Raw genomic sequence first — 5668 nt, forward strand, 5'->3', positions numbered from 1 at the left:
CTGCTCCTTAAGAAAATTTGTACGTCGTTTTCCAAGCAGACCGCGTTTAGTTTACGCGAAATAGAAAAATGAAGTTGTGTATGCTCTATGATGATCTGCCGCGGGCTTAGGCCTTTTCCCCGATGAGCAGTGTTTTGTATGCGATGTCGCATGTCTGGACTTGTTCAGTAGTGTTGCAATTTTTATCCTTTAATATCTTGTTGCTGCGGTCTTGTGTTAGACGTTGAGCTTCGTAGCAATGTGCGGTAACGCTACGATTATTCCTGAGCGCTCCGTGTGTTTAATGCGTTGTCCTCTGTGCGTGCATGCGTGTGCTTTTTTTCCCCCTGATTTGTGACGTCATCGTGGCATGTCTGGACTTGTTTAGCAGTGTTGCAGTTCTTCCCGCCGCTAGTATGTTGTTGGTGTCATGTTGTGTTAGCCGCGTGGCGATGTGTGGTGACCTGAGGTCTTAAGCCTTTTCCCTGCTCACCTAAGGATATTTGTGTATCCCTGTCCTGTGCTTTCTTTGCGACAATGCGTCTGTGTATGTGGCACTATCAGATACCAGACATGAGTGTCTTTTTCTTGGTTTATTGGCATATGCTTCAGGTTTTTCAAGTCAAGCAAAAGTGCACGCAATTTTTTGCTGCTCTTTTCTTATTTTCTCTACTTTTTATGTAGAAGAAAGCCTCCTGCGTAAAAGCTAAATAGTGTTCTACCAGTGGAAGTGGGGTTGTTTGTTTGATTTTGTTGGGTGTTCGATATGTTGAGGAAGTCAGCTGTTAAAGGTATCCGTGAAGAAATGCTTGCATCTGAGCGCAGGATAGGAATTCCTGAAGCACGGCACCCTCAGTGTAAATTAATTATTTTGGATATGAGTCTGCTTCCCTGCATGACAAGGCTGAAATGGGAAGAGTGAAAAAATTGGGCGCTTCATTAGTAGCGATCCAAGTAATAGGGCAATTATAGTTTCCATAGAAAGTTGGGCTCCTAAAATTATAGTTTAGTTGTAGTTTTTCTAAACTGCAATGCAATAATCATTAATATAGTATAGGAATGCTATCGTGTTCCCGTAAAGGCGTTCTGTCTTGTGCTTTGGAATGCGCGAATAGAACTTTGCTCCCAGGCTTTTCCCGCCTTTATGCTCGCAATGCGCGAATGGAACTTTGCCCACTCGGCTTCCGCGCCTTTTTTGCTCGCAGGTGTAGCCTCAGACAACGAATGTGTGAGCATAGAAAGGGTCATGTATTACATAAGCCTGGAGGTGATGTTGAGTGGTTTCACTTATTATTATTTTAAAAGAGCAGTGGTAGTTTACTGTAATTCTAATGACCATGATGAGCCTTTGGGGTGAAAATCGTTAATATGTAGGGTGCTTTTTTGTTGAATTTTAATGAGAGAATGAATGTCATTAAGAGTAGGACAAAGGAAATAATCTTGCGATTCAATAAATAATAGGAGTGTCTTCTTCTTCTTCAGACAGGATGTGATGACGTCACACAGTCTGTAGCAATGCATTGACCGTTACCGGAAAAAAGTGTGGCAATAGAAAAATAGTGTGTATTGTCCTGGGCAGATTTATGATGAGCACTGTTTTTGAATAAGAGGAGTGCGTGTGCTTAGAAATAGTTTGATGCTGGTTTCCTTCTTTGTTTCTTTTCGCTTTTTCCCCCCTTGTCTGACAAACATGTGCTGACATGCCTGGGCTTGTTCTGACATGCTTTCCTTCTGCATGTAGTTTTTTTCTTTTTGTACAAGGCATATTCTTGACGATAGTGCTGCCTTGAATGGGAGTAGAGCTATTCTTAATAATTTTGCGATTCATTTAGTTCAGAGAGTAACCGCGAGGGGGACAGGTGTGTGACTTTATGTCTTGCTGAACCATTTTTTTTTTTCCTGTACAGTAAGACTTTGGGAATGAAATGCTACAATCTCCTCTTGTCTATGGTGTTTTTCTGCAATAGTTCCCTACGCAATCATTATAGTAGAATAAAGGAAATAATCTAGGGATAGTGATTCAATAAATAACAGGTGCCCTGTCTAGAGCGTACGCGTCCTTGAGCCACGCACCTGCATGATGACCGCATACCGAGAGACTATTGTTTCAGGTTGACCTTGTCTAGAGGAGCATTAGTGGAAAAAAACTGTGTAGCCCTGAGACAATAGGATGACGTTACGACCAATGAGAACGGCCTGCAGGGGGCGCAAGGATTCACTTCTCTCTTGGACACTGACGGGTCTCGACACGCAAATTCTGCTCCTGGCGTTGGCCGTCAGTGGAAGAGCGTAGCTTCGGTGGGGTTCTGTCTGCCTCTGATGGGGTGCGGATGTGTGGTTCGTCACTGGTGAATGGTGTTCGACGATGCAGGTGGATTTTGTGACGAGCGGATTTACAATGAAGGAATGCTGTGAACGGGAAAAATGATGGTGAGTGCCTTTTTCACTCTGTTCAAGTGTTTGTTTTCCTCTGTTGCCCAGCAGTCGTACGATTTGTCCTGACGTGTCCTGATATGCCCCGATATGCATGCTTTCCTTTGTTGACGCTTAGTATTTTTTTCTTTTTTGACAAGGAACATTGTCGTCTTGACGATAGTGCTGCCCCGAGTTCTGCGCGCGTTGATTTGTTGAGTGCCTAGTCCTCTTATTAGCCATTGATGGAGTTACATGTTAGGATGTTTTGTTCTTTTGCAAGTCTCATTTAGTAAGACTTTGGAATTCCTACGATCAGTTTTCATGCATGGTGCTCTTCTGCAATAGTTTCCTATGCAATCGTTATAGAAGAATAAAGGAAATAATCTTGGGATAGTGATTCAATAAATAATAGGTCCCCTGTCTAGAGCGCACGCGTCCTTGAGCCACGCAGGTGCATGATGACGTCATACCGTGGCTTCACTGCAGATTGACCAAAGGAGCATTAGTGGAAAAAAAAACAGTGTAGCCCTGAGACAATAGGATGATGTCTGGACCAATGAGAACGGCCAGCAGGGGGCGCAGGAATGCTCTTCTCACTTAGCCTCACGACCAATGAGAACGGGCAGCAGGGGGCGCAGGAATGCTCTTCTCTCTTAGCCCCTCGCAGGTGGCGGTAGGAGCGCGCAGAGGGCGCTACGAGCGCGCGCATGCGTAGCACCCGTAGAGTGGCGCTTACGTCAGTCCACCTCTGGCTCTCGTTGGGAGAAGACGTGCGGTCGTTCGCTCCGTCGTCACTTGATCCCTGGCTGTCGACGAGAGCAGTCGCATCGGTCTGCGCTCCTGCTGTGGTGAGGTGATTTGTTGCGTAACTAATGCTTTCATCAACTTTGTTCCCGCTTTGTTTGCAATTTTCGTGCCAGTGCTGGTTGCTGTTGTCTGGGCATTCCCGCCATTTTCTATCATCTTCTGCCTTGGGACCGGGAGTAGCGCTGGCGTGATTCTTAATAATTTTGTTGTGAGATTAGTTGAGAAAGTAACCGCTAGGGGGTGCAGCTGCAGGGCTTTATACAGGCCAAAAAAGCATTACGAGTCAGTTTCTGCCTGCCTCTCGGATGGAGCAGTCGCATGGTTCTGCGCTCCTGTTCTGGTGGGCTCATTTGTTGTGTAACTAATTGTTTTTTCTTGTTAGCTATTGATGGTTTGCATACTCTTGCTTTCCCAGCCTCTGTATTACGAGTGTTTTTCTCCTTGCATGTCCAGAGCTGTCCTAACTTGCCCAGACATGCCATGATGACGTCACAGCTGACGTCACAGGATGTGCGGAACTGGTGCTGCGATGCTTTGCAACCTGCCTCTGTGCTCCGTCGCCCAGCGACGGTCAGCGGCCGTTCCGGGCCGCTTTCTTCAAGATGACGTCGTTGATCTTCAACTAAACTCCTTCTCTCCACTCTATCTCTATCTTTTCATTTTATTTTCTACCTATTTTTTATTTTTTGTCAGCTCAAGTAGCCGGCAACTCACATCTTCGTCTGGACGTGTCTTAGATGGTCCCCAATTAGTGTAATGACTCTCTGGAGGGTCCCGATTAATGTGGGGGGTCCCAATTAGCTCTAATTGCTAATTAATGGCGTCCAGACGAAGATGTGACTTGCCGGCTTCTTGAGCTGATACATTACTACTCACGGTATCGGGCTTTTTCGTGAATCGTCACTTTTCAACTCTCCGATTTCACAACCAAGGCAGCCCTGCCGGAGAATGGCGATGTTCGCGACAATGTTCATAATATAGCAGGTGTCCACCATAGCTGGAACCAACACCGTGAACTCATTTGGTGACTTCCGTCACGAATTCAGAGTTCCACATACTCAAATTTGACAGGCGAGCAGCAGAACAAATCATTAACTGCAGTGTCAACAGAATCCTGATAGCCGGCGAAAAATACAATAAACGATTCGTCCAGACTCGGTACTCTCGTTCCCAGCCTACCGCAAAGAGCCACACCCTGCGGGGAACTATTTTCGGACGCGGGAGTCAGAAGCCTTCGTTAATCTCAGACTGTCGTGCCTGTCGACTAATCAGAGACGATTTATTTTGAAAGTTTGAATCTGAAGCGTTTGTATCGCAAGAGTTGATTTTTACGGCTTTATCTTTACACCGTGGATTTTGTCGTCATTTATTTCGAGGAGTTTATTCACGAAGTTTATTTTGCGAAGTGTAAACCAGAGTGATCCCGTTGGGGGTTGGACGCGTTGCGATGAGTTCGCTTTGTCTTCGGATGCTGTAGCAAGAATCGTGTAACTTCTGTGCAGTATTTGCTTGTGTTTTAGTGCTCTTTCTAAGACAATGCGATGACAGTGGTCCCTGCACAACACATTGTCAATTTCCCGGAAGAGTTTTCACAAGAAACGGACGGGGAAACGCCAACCGGACAGCACGTGGTGGTGCTTCTGATGTTCGAAGGTATGAGTGATGACCGTGATGTTTTGTTAACTATTAATTAGATGTTTCATTTTAGAAACTTAGGAGGAACTCAAAGAGATACTGATTCCGAACGTATCGTGAAGAGGAAACGGGTATATGCGACCTGCATGGAAAACAGGAACGTCATCTTCTCTGAGAAAATAGAAGATGTGAGGTGGCCAACAAAACGTAAAGCTCCCTGTGGTCCGCGAGTGCATCGCACAGTCAGGCATATGCTTTGTCTAGACACAGTGACCAGACTTATACTACGTAGTACGCATGTATGGAGATGCATTAATTATTTCTTTCTGCCTATAGTGTATGCTTTGAGCAGAATAAACAGTGTATTTACTTGAACAATATGTGCATTTCCACGTATTATCTTCGATTATGCATTCAGTGGTCCCAGCTGCCAAGTGGCCGGATCCCGAATCACTTGCCAGAGGGGACCAATGGATCAATTCCACTAGTTGCACTTCAGATCAAACTGGTTCCACTTTCAACTGGTCCCAGTCACTAAATGGTGCCACATTCAAAGTGGGACCTGTCCAATAAACCACTTTGAAGTGGTCCCACTCCAGATTTTTGCTTGGGCACAGTGGATACTTTGACTCAGCCACCGATTTTATGCTACACAATGATGATTCCTTATTCCCGAGCGCTACCATTTGCAAGTTTCACGTGTTCTAAAATGTTGGTTGGCAGCTAAAAGTTGTATTTTCTCAAAATGCGGATTAAGTTTGAGTGTTTATGAGTGCTAATGCAGATGAATTGGGATGACCGTTCGTGATGCAAACTCGCCGTACATTACCAG

General features: G+C 45.2%; 1 long non-coding RNA gene across 1 annotated transcript; it reads left to right on the forward strand.

The window, feature by feature from the left end:
• The first annotated feature begins 969 nt into the window (after window positions 1-969).
• On the forward strand, window positions 970-5137 carry LOC135393027 (uncharacterized). The gene is made up of 3 exons (XR_010422387.1): window positions 970-3242; window positions 3655-4854; window positions 4910-5137. It is a non-coding gene; the product is annotated as an uncharacterized LOC135393027 (long non-coding RNA).
• Window positions 5138-5668: the final 531 nt, after the last annotated feature.

Source organism: Ornithodoros turicata, chromosome 4, assembly GCF_037126465.1.
Source record: "Ornithodoros turicata isolate Travis chromosome 4, ASM3712646v1, whole genome shotgun sequence".
In the NCBI taxonomy this organism is placed as follows: domain Eukaryota; kingdom Metazoa; phylum Arthropoda; class Arachnida; order Ixodida; family Argasidae; genus Ornithodoros; species Ornithodoros turicata.